The following is an 11839-nucleotide window of genomic DNA, read 5'->3' as shown; positions in this document are numbered from 1 at the left end:
TCAGCTGATTGTGACATGTGATCTGTATGAGAAAACGTGCCCAAATTGATAACCTCACTGAACACGTCCTTGCAAACACGTCCTTGCAAACAGTCCTCACCCACATACAACCAGTCAAGTTTTGTCAAGGAGAATACATGCACAGACTGGATTCTGTAGCGGCTGCTCTCCACGGGTCATTGTCATTAGAATCCTCTCATACTTGTTATTCATTGAGTTTTCAAGTCCCATCCCATTTCATTCATTCTGCAAGTCTGCACTACCAAGGCCCTGTGTGCCCATGTAGCTGCCCTGGAGTTTCTTGTGAACTCATATACCAACAGTAAAAGTTAACCTAAACCAAGTGTTGTTTTGTTTTGTTTTGTTTTTCTCTTTCATATTATTCACTTCATCTTTGAGAACTGATGCTTAATTCAATAACTTGAAAACTTAGTGTGCACCAGAATTCCCTGGAGGGCTTATTAAACACAGATTGTTTAGCACCTCAAAGTTTCTGATTCAGTAAGTCTGGGGTGGGGCAGAAAATTTGCATTTCTAAGAAGTTTCCAGGTGATGGCTGGTACTGCTGACCCAGGGACCACTGCTTGAGAAATGCTCCTGTGTGTACATCCACATCAAGAGCACGCCAAACTACATGATGCTTTTTTTCTTGTTTGTAAAGTAGACATCCACCTTTGGAGCAGATGAGTGGATAATTGTATGACTTCTGGACATGTAGCCATCAAGAGTTATGTGCAATAACACTTTAATGAGTGGCAGTCAAAAAATAAAGACAAAAATCAGTTTGTAATGTCCATCTTATTTCTTCATTGGATTAGGGTACTTGGACATATACAGTGGTGCCAACGAGATGATTTTTTAGCTTAGAGGTGTGAAGCAGATCCCCCCCCCCCATTATTTCTTTGAATAAATTTCTGCCTCTTTCTTTCTGGGACCCCTATAATGTGTATATTGGCCCACAAGTCCCTTAAGCTAACTTTTTCATTATTTAAAAAATTTTTTTGCATCTCTGATTGAATGAATTCCACTGCCCAGTCTTTGAGTTCATTGATCCTTTCTTCTCTTTGACCTATCTGCTTTTGAACCCTTACATTGAATATTTTAGTTCACTTATTATTTAGCTCTATGATTGCTTTATGGTACTTATATTTTCTCTATTGAAATTCTCACTTTGTTCATGAATTGTTCTGACCATGGTGAGCATCTTTATGGTCATAATTTGAACATTCTGTCAGATAAATCACTTATCTCTGTTTCATTAAGATCTGTTTCTGGGGGCGCCTGGGTGGCGCAGTCGGTTAAGAGTCCGACTTCAGCCAGGTCACGATCTCGCGGTCCGTGAGTTCGAGCCCCGCATCGGGCTCTGGGCTGATGGCTCAGAGCCTGGAGCCTGTTTCCGATTCTGTGTCTCCCTCTCTCTCTGCCCCTCCCCCGTTCATGCTGTGTCTCTCTCTGTCCCAAAAATAAATAAACGTTGAAAAAAAAAATTAAAAAAAAAAAAAGATCTGTTTCTGGAGATTTAGCTTGTTTTGTTTGAAACCTATTCCTCTGTTTCTTTATTTTTTTCTCTCTATATGTTGGTGCTTGCATATTAGATATGACAGCAGCCTCTCCCAGTCTTGACAGGTTGGTCTTGTGTAGGAGGTAAACCTCACTAACCAGCTTAGTCTGAGCTGCTGGTTGTCTCTTCATCATTGCCTAAGCCACTATCTTTGTTCTTAGTGGTCTCTGGTAATTGAGGGTGTGCCAAGACCTGCTATTAATCAGCCGGTCCTCAGGCAGCAGGTGGCGATGTGTGTGGTTAAGGCCCTTCCAGAGAGAAATTGGGAGATTGGCATGTTTGCCTGCTTCCTCTATGCTGACCGCAGTTGAATAGCTGCAGGGATGTGTTCCTGCACCTGTTTAAAAACTGATTCTTTGCCTTTGTGCTGTAGGAGTCATGAATGTAAGTCCCATCAGCTTTAGAAGTGATCCAGGGTCCCTTAGGTGGCATCCACAAAAGCCGGGGTGGCAGACACATGTACAAGCTCCTTTCATCCAGGTAGGTGCTGGTGATCTGATTTTATCATTGGAGTGAACCAGAGGGAAAAGGTAAGGGAGGTGCCCATTGGCTCCCAGGGCCTCTTGGGAGGATGGCAGCTGGTTTCTAAATGTGTGCTAAATCAGAAACTGGACCCTCAGGCAGCAGCTTGTAAAGTATGCAGTCATATCCTTCAGGGAAAGACTGTGAGATGAGCATTTTTGCTCTACACTGAGCCCCAGGGCAAATGCTCTTGTGACTTTGTGAACTTCTTTGCTCCAGTCATATGGGTCTCATGGACCCAAGCGCTATTGGCTTTCAGATATAAGTGTTTGGGGGGTCCATTCCTTGAGTGGGAATCAAGAGTTGGGGTGCTTATATGTGTGGTCCAAATCCATCACTCAAGAGAAGCTGGGAGTTAGGGTTGGGGATTCTCTTCAAATTGTCTTACTGTGCCCAGGGTAGAGTTGGTGGTGAATGTCTCAGCCTTCCCTACTTGTTTTGATGTGGGTATTTTTTCATTCCCCTGATGTGTAGGAGTCAGTCATCTAGTTTCTGGGTTTCTTTTATTTATATATTTTTTAAGTTTATTTTGAGAGAGAGAAAGTTTATTTTGAGGGGGGAAGGGGCAGACAGAACAGGAGAGAGAGAATCCCAAGCAGGCTCTGCATGCTTGTTAGCACAGAACCTGAGGCGGGACTCAATCTCACAAACCGTGAGATCATGAGAACTGTGAGATCATGACCTGAGCCGAAATCAAGAGTCAGAGACTTAACCAACTAAGCCACCCAGGTGCCCCCTAGTTTCTGGATTTCTGTCAAAGGGAATTACTCATGTGTAGCTGTACATTTGGTGTATTCATGGGAGGAGCAAAGTCCAGGACCCTCCTATGCTGCCATCTTGGTCCTATCTTATATGAAGCAAGTCTTAATAGGCAATCATTCATTCACTAGTTGTATATGGAAAAGCCAAAAATACATTCTTCACTAATATGTACAAAATTGGGGGCGGGGGTGGAATTGGGTGTTTTCATCTTGTTTTAAAGCATTGATTATAAATATTGCAAGAGCAATGCTAAAAAAAAAAATTGTTCTAGAAATTCGTATTTAAGGTTAATATTTAAGGTACCTGGGTGGCTCGGTGGGTTAAGTGTCAGACTACCAGCTCAGGTCATGATCTTGCAATTCATGGGTTCGAGCCCCACATCAGGCTCTGTGCTGACAGCTTGGAGCCTGGAGCCTGCCTCGGATTCTGTGTCTCCATCTCTCTCTGCCCCTCTCCTGCTCGCACTCTGTCTCTCAAAAATAAACATTTAAAAACATTTTTAAAAAGATTAATGTTGCTCTTGTGTGTTCCTAATTTTGGAATGTGTTTAAGTGCACTGCTAGAAGGGATCCTGGTGTATCTGATATCTCTATCTGAAATATAATGCTGCCTGGAGAGTAGTGTTAATTTTTTGCAAAAATAGATTACAGGTTGTTCTTGGATTTATGTAGCACAGGACAGATGGCGAGAAATGTGAGTCCCTGAATAGCTACTTAAAGAGTAACTGATAAGCTGTTACCTTATTCTCCTCAACATTTATTAGACACCCTCTGCTTTTTAACCCTTTATGAGGACGTATCAAATCTTTGAAGCATAGGAAATTAATATGTACCCTCCTCCCCCACTCCCATCTCCCCTCCTTTTTTTTTTTTTTTTTTTTTTGCCTCTTTTACAGTTCCATTAATAACCTGGGCTTTTGGCATCTATTTAAGATATGATTAGGACAAGACTGGAAAGATTTTTACATTTCATTTTCACACTGACAGGTAACAAGGCAGTAAGGAAATTTTGGTTTTAAATGCTGGTGGGTTCAATCTGTTGCATGTTTGGTCGGCTTAGTGTTACCATTCTAAATCAAAAAATTTAAAAAGTAGAGAAATTGATCCAGACAGTGGAGGAAATGAGATCCTTTGCCTTCTGGGAGTGCTCTTCTCCAAACAAGTAAGTTAGTAAAGCAGGTTTTCACAGTTCTTTCCCATCACCTGTGAGTGACACAAAGTAGTTAAAGCCATATGGTGACAGACTCAAGGAAAGAGGAGGCAAAAATAAGAAAGAATATGATCAATTTAAGTCAATGGTCAGGGGCGTCTGGGTGGCTCAGTTGGTTAAGCATTCAGCTCTTGATTTCGGCTCAGGTCTTGATCTCACAGTTCATGAGACTGAGCCTTGCATCAGACTCTGCTGATGGCATGGTGCCTGCTTGGGTTTTCTCTTTGTCCCCTCTCTCCCCCTCCCCACCCCTCCCCCATTCCCCACTCATGCATGTTCTCTCTCTCTCTCTCAAATAAACATTTAAATCAATCAAATCAATCAGTGGTCAGAAGACTACAACCCACAGGCCCAATCTGGCTCACAACCAGTTTTTTGTATGGCCTCCAAGCTAAAAAAATGGTTTTTACATTTTTAAATAGGTGGAGGGATAAGCAAAAAAAGAATAATTTTATGACATGAAAATTACATGACATGCAAATTGCAGTGCCCACAAATGAAGTTTTAGTGGACTACAGTATTGTCTGTGGCTGTTTTTGTGCGTTGGCAGAGTTGAATAGTTGTGGCAGAGAGCGTGTGGCCCTCAAAGCCTTAAATATGTGCTCTCTGGCCATCTAAGAGGTATGCTGACCACGAAGAACGTGAAGTGGTGAGAGGGATTGTAGGGTGAAGGGATCAGGAGAGCAGCACTTTGGAGCAGCCGCAGCAGACAGCTGGTCTGGAGCCAGCAGCAACAAAAGATGTGAAATCCAGAGCTCCTTTACGGTCCTCTAGACCAATGGGCAGAGCTTGACATGGTTGACCCCTTTCCTTATGACAGTTTTCTCACTTGGCTTCTAGGACACCACTCTTCTGGTTTCCCTCCTATCTTTCTGGCTGTTCTTCCTCCATCTCTGTCGGTGGTTCCTCTTCATCTCTGAGATGAATGTTTAGAACGGCATTGGCCTGCCCCAGGCCTTAGCAGTTGCACTCTTTACCTTTTTTTTTTTTTTTTTTTTTTTGTCTACACACTGCTAGGTGTAGGCTGTTCGAGGGATTTGGGATCTGATCAAAGAAAAAGATATGACCATGAGTTGGCAGTAGCACCCACATGCTTCATGGAGTGATGGGACTGCTCTGACAGGTTTACAAGGGAGGGGATGCTGTTCACATCGGGAATCTGTTTAGAAGCTACACCAAGGGGGTTGCTTCAAAGAAGGGGAGGAGCAGGGGAACCCTTAGGGAGAGGGGAATTGAAGAGGAATTGAAGAGGGCCCTCTCCCATCTAGGTGGAGTACCTGGGTCCAACAACTCTGAGGAACAAAGTCTTATAAGGCTTGGGGTCTTCTAATTAATGGTCAGCAGATGCTGGGAATTTGCTGAAGGTATGCAAAGCAGATGAACCTTAAATGTCTAAAGATTGGCTTATTTGGGCTCTGTTTAAAATAAGTGGGTGTGTGGAGCACCTGGGTGGCTCAGTTGGTTAAGCATCCAACTCTTGATTTTAGCTCGGTTCATAATCTCACTGTTCATGGGATTGAGCCTTGAGTTGGGCTCTGTGCTGACAGTACAAAGCCTGCTTGGGATTCTCTCACTCCCTCTCTCTGCCCCTGGCCCACTTGCGCACATACTCTCTCTCTCAATAAATAAATAAAATTAAGTGGATGTGTAAAACTTGAATTTGTCACTGGCAGGCTTTTGAGCAAACAGTTCTCAGTCTGCAGTGAAAAATCCTAGCAGCCAATGCACAGGAGCTGTCTGTGACTCACTTATATAAACAATAGGTGATCTTACTCAGTTTTCAGGATTTGTTTTTATTGAGATATAACTGACATCTAACATTATATTATGACGTTACATAATATATAGTTTCAGGGCTACAACATAATGATTCAGTATTTATATACACTGAGAAATGATCAACCACAATAAGTCTAGTTACTGTCACCATATGTAGTTACAAAAATTTTTTTTTATGATGAGAACTTTTAAGATTTACTCTCTTAGCAACTTTCAAATATGCAATATAATATCATTAACTATAGTCTCCGCACTGTACATTATATCCCGAAGACTTACTTGCTTTGTAACTGAAAATTTGTACCTTCTGACCCCCTTTACTCATTTTGCCCACTCCCCAGCCCTTTCCCCCACTCTGGCAACCACCAATCTATTGTCTGTATCTATGAGCTTGGTTTTTTGGTTTTGCTTTGATTTGTCTTGTTTTTTTAGATTCCACATATAAGTAAAATCACACAATACTTGTAAAGACTTATTTCTTTATCTCTGACTTATTTCACTTAGCATAATGCCTTCAAGATCCATCCATGTTGCACAACGGGCAAGATTGCATTAATTTTCATGGCTGACTAGTTTTACGTTTTATATGTTATATAAACTTTTTTATCCACTTACCCAATCAGTAGACATTGAGGTTGTTTTCATATCTTGGCTATTGTAAATAATGCTGCCATGAACAGGGGGGTGCACATATCTTTTCAAATTAGTGTTTCCATTTTTTTCCCAAAAGTGAAGAAGTGAAATTGCTGGATCATATGGCAGTTCTATATTTAATTTTCTGAGGAACCTCCATACTGTTTTTCACAGTGGCTGCACCAATTTATATTCTCACCACCAGTGTATGAGGGTTCCCCTTTCTCCACATCCTCATCAACACTTGTTATTACTTTTCTTTTTGATATTAGCCTTTCTGACAGGTGTGAGGTGATATTTTGTGGTTTTGGTTTGTATTTCCCGGATAATCTGATTGATTGTGCTTTGGAACATCTTTTCATGTGCTTATTGGCCATCAGTCAGTCTTCTTTGGAAAAATGTTTATTCAAGTCCTCTGCCCATTTCCTCATAGGATTGTTTGGGGGTTTTTTTGGTATTGAATTGTATGAGTTCTTTATATATTTTGGATATTAACCCCTTATCAGATACATGATTTTCAAATATTTTCTCCTATTCAGTAGGTTGCCTTTTCATTTTATTGATGGTTTCCTTTGCTCTGTAGAAGCTTTTTAGTTTGATGTAATCTCATTTGTTGATTTTTGCTTTTATTTGCTTTGCTTTTGGTGTCAAATCCAAAAATCACCACTAAGACTGATGTTAAGGAGCTTACCGTGAGTGTGTGTGTTTGTGTGTGTGTGTGTGTGTGTGTGTGTGTGTGTGTGTGTGTGTGTTTAGGAGTTTTATGGCTTCAGATCTTACATTCAAGTCTTAAAGCCATTTGAGTTTATTTCTGTGTATAGGGTAAGACAGTGCTGCAGTTTCATACTTTTGCATATGGCTGTCCTGTTTTCCTAGGACGATTTATTGAAGAAACTGTCCTTTCTCTATTGTGTATTATTGGATTCTTTGTTGTAAATTAATAGACCATGTAGTACTGGATCCTCTAGTCTGTTCCACTGATCTATATCTCTGAGGGTTTTTTTTATGTTTATTATTTTTTATTTTCAGAGAAAGAGTGTGTGTAAGAGCCTGTGTGTACACCTTCATGAGCAGAGGAAGGGCAGAGAGAGAGGGAAAGAGAGAATCCCAAGCAGGCTCCATGCTGTCAGCTCAAAGCCCATATATGTCTGTTTTTATGCCAATACTATTTTGATTACTATAACTTTGCAATATACTTTGAAATCAGGGATGGTGGTGCCTCCAGCTTTCTTTTTCTTTCTCAAGATTGCTTTGGGATCTTTTGTGGTTTTATACAAATTTGGGGCTTGCTCATTCTATTTCTGTGAAAAGTGTCATGGAATTGGGTGGGGATTGCATTGAATCTATAGATCCCTTTGGGTAGTATAGACATTTAAATATTAATTCTTCCAATCTATGAGCACAGAATATCTTTCCATTTATTTGTGTCTTCTTCAACTTCTTTAATCAATGTTTTAGAGTTCTCAGTGGCATCCCTATCTTATTCCTGATCTCAGAGGAAAAACTTTTAGCTTTTCACCATTAAGTATGATGTTAGCTGTGGGCTTGTCATTTATGGTTTTTATTATATTGAGGTATGTTCCCTCTATACTTATTTTTTGAGGGTTTTCATCATAAATGGATGTTAAGTTTTGTCAAATACTTTTTCTACATCTATTGGGATGATCATATGGTTTTTATCTCTCATTTTGTTAATGTGGTGTATCATGTTAATTGATTTACAGATGTTGAACCATCCTTACATCCCTGGAATAAATCCCATTTGATTATGGTGTATGATCCTTTTAATGTATTGTTGAATTCAGTTTGCTGAGGATTTTTGTATCTATACTCAGTGGTGATATTGGCCTGTAATTTTCCTGTGGTGCCCTTGTCTGCTTTTGGTGTTAGAATAATACTGACCTCATAGAAATGAGTTTGGAAGCATTTCCTTCTCTTAAATTGTTTGGAACATTTTTAGGATTGGTATTAATTCCTCTTTGAATGTTTGGTAGAATTCACTAGTGAAACCGTCTGGTCTTGTACTTTTGTTTGTTGGTAGGTTTTTGATGTCTGATTCAACCTACTTATTAGTAATTGGTCTACTCAGATTTTCTAATTCTTCATAACTCAGTCTTGGAAGGTTGTATGTTTCTAGGGATGTCCCATATCTTCTAGGTTGTCCAGTTTGTTGGCATATAATTATTCACAGTAGTCTCTTATGATCCTTTGTATTTCTGTCTGTTGTAATGGCTCCTCTTTCACTTCTGATTTTATTTATTTGAGCCCTCTCTTTTTTTCTTGGTAAGTCTAGCTAAAAGTATGCCAGTTTTGTTCACCTTTTTAAAGAAGCAGCTCTTTGTTTCACTGATTTTTTTTCTATTGTCTTTTTAGTCTAATATCATTGATTTCCCCTCTGATCTGTGTCATTTCCTTCCTTCTACTAACTTTGGGCTTCATTTATTCTTCTTTCTCCAGTTTTAAGGCTTTAAATACCACCTCTGTGATGATGACTCCCACATGATGTCTGTAGCACATCCTTTCCCTTGAGCTCCAGGCCTATATACCCAACTCAACACCTCCAGTTGGGTATCTGGTCATGTTTCAGACTTAATATAGCCCAATCTGATATCTTCCCTCCTAAGCCAAGCCTCCTCACCTCTGCTCTTCCCTGTTGCTCAGGCCTAAAGCATTCATCCTTGACACCTCTCTTTCACTCATGCCACACCAAATCCTTCAGCCCTACCTGTCCTCTGTCTTCAAAATAGATCCATAGTTTGACTACTTCTCCCTAACCCCTGGTTCAAGTGCCACATCCTGGTTCAAGCCATCACAGTGACCCACCAGGATTATTGCAATGATCTTCTTACTGGTTTTTGTGTTTGTGTCCTCACTTCCCCTACAGCCTTCTCTCAACCCAGGAGCTGGAGTGTTGTTATTGTATAAAGCAAATCATGTCAGTCCTTTGCTGACAACTCTCCAGTTGCAAAGGCAAAAGTCCTTACCAGGCCATACAAAGTCCTGTGTGATCTGGCTAGTGCCACTTCACTTTCTACGTCCCCCACATGGGCCTCCCTGCACTTCTTCAAACATACCGACCACATTTACTGTCTTGGGGCCTTTGTACTTGTTATTCCCTCTGCCTGAAGTGTCCTTCCCCCAGAAGTCCACATGGCTGACAACCCACACTTTTTTTTTTTTTAGGGTGTTTCACTTTCTCCCTGAGGCCAGTTATGTATCCAAGAGGCTGGTTTCTGAGCTACAGAGTAATAATGATTTCATTTTCATGAGTTAATTATTTTAGCACCTGAGATCTCCCAATTATACTATATTTTACAATGATATGTTGTACATTTTCATTTTTGTTAATTTTTTTTTACTGTTTATATTTTTGACAGAGAGAGAGAGACAAAGCATGAGTGGGGGAGGGGCAGAGAGAGAGAGACACACACACACAGAATCTGAAGCAGGCTCCAGATTCTGAGCTGTCAGCACAGAGCCCGATGCAGGGCCCGAACCCACGGACTGCAAGATCATGACCAGAGCTGAAGTCGGCTGCTCAACCAACTGAGTCACCCAGGCGCCCCTGTACATTTTCATTTTGTAATGCTAGGACCCTTTCTCCCCTCCTGTTCCATCACTGTGCTTTAATTCCTCCTTGATAAAATATTAATTAGAGACCATGACAATTCAAATATTCAAATAGGAAAAGAACTCTAAATACAGATAGTTACATCTGCAAAAGGATTTGAGAGGAGAGGGTTAGAAGCCATTTGTTTCTCATTGTATTAGATACCCAGGGCTGTCCTAACAAAGGACCTGGAGGCCAGAAGTCCCAATCAAGGTATCAGCAGGGTCATTCTCCTCCTGACAGTTCTAGGGGAGAATCTTTCCTCTTCCAGCCTGTGGTGACCCCAGATGTTTGGCTGGTGGCAGCCCACTTTTAATCTCTACCACCATCCTCACATGGCCATCTTCCCTCCATGTTTATGTCTTCAGATGACATTCTCCTCTGTGTGTGTCTGTGTCCAGATTTCCCTCCTCTGATAAGGACACTAGTTGTATTGGATATGGGCCCACCCTAATGACCTCAACAGAACTTCATTGCATTGGCAGAGATGATTTTCAAGTAAGGTCGTGTTCACAGTTGCTAGGGGTTAGGTCTTCAACATGTCATTTTGGAAGACACAATTCAACCCAAAACACCCACTGTATGCCTTTCAGGACTACTTGATGTTTTGCCATCAATATATACTACTTTGATTAAAAGAGGAAAAAAACAGTGGCCTGGATTTTTCTCAAATAAATGGTGAGTTTGTCTTAAATAAATGGTGGCATCGCATCCCCAGAGGTCTTAATCACACTCTGCTGGCACCATGAGTCAGGTGGGATTCTTTTGAATGTCTCCTGTATCTTTGATAGGTCATCTGTGCCTACACATTCTCCTGCCCTGAAGAATTTGCAAACTAAAATGAAAAGATGTGCTAGTGCACAGGACATCCACCAGAGGCCAGGACCATGTGTTGCTAGGCTCCATCTGCCAGCAGCTTCTCATGAACAGTGGTGTGTGTGTGTGTGTGTGTGTGTGTGTGTGTGTGTGTGTGTGTGTGACTTGCCAGGCTGGCATTTGGTGCATTGCAGTGCTTTGCCTTCTCTTATCCAGTGAGTAAGCTATTCATCTTGGACCCTTGAATCTTCTTTATTAGGAAGTGATTTTTTCTACTGAACTGCAATAGAGAAAAGGGAGAGACATTGTTGTGTCTACTGCAATGTGTTAAGAATTTATTTTTTTTCCTTGTTTTGTTTTTTTAATTTTTATTCATTTTTGAGAGAGAGAGAGAGAGAGAGAGAGAGAGAGAGAGAGAGAGACAGAATGTGAGTGGGGGAAGGGCTGAGAGAGGGGAAGACACAGAATCTGAAGCAGCCTCCAGGCTCTGAGCTGCCAGCACAGAGCCTGACACAGGGCTCGAACCCACAAACTGTGAGATCATCACTTGAGCTGAAGTTGGACACTTAACTGACTGAGCCACCCAGGCGCCCCTTAAGCATTTCTTAGTAACTTGTATCAAGATTCAATAACACAAAGGGTTACAATGGCAATATATGAAACTGTAGTTGTATTATTTTCCATAATACAAGTTTGGCTCTGAATGGTTTCTTAGGTTTGGGTCCCCCAGAAGCAAACCCTAAGGTAGGAAGTTGAGGACAAGTAGTTTATTTGGGATGTGATTCCAGGAAACACCAGTTGAGGTTACCAGTAGGAAAGTGGGACAAGGAGGTAAAGGCAGCCTATAAAGCTATATTACCAAGCTGGTTGCTGCTGTGGCACCTGGGGCTCTATCCCTTGGGAGACACCATTGGTGAGGAATGAAATGACAGGTAAAAGAAGAGGAC

Source organism: Prionailurus viverrinus, chromosome A3, assembly GCF_022837055.1.
Source record: "Prionailurus viverrinus isolate Anna chromosome A3, UM_Priviv_1.0, whole genome shotgun sequence".
In the NCBI taxonomy this organism is placed as follows: domain Eukaryota; kingdom Metazoa; phylum Chordata; class Mammalia; order Carnivora; family Felidae; genus Prionailurus; species Prionailurus viverrinus.
Note: the sequence above shows the minus strand (reverse complement) of the source record.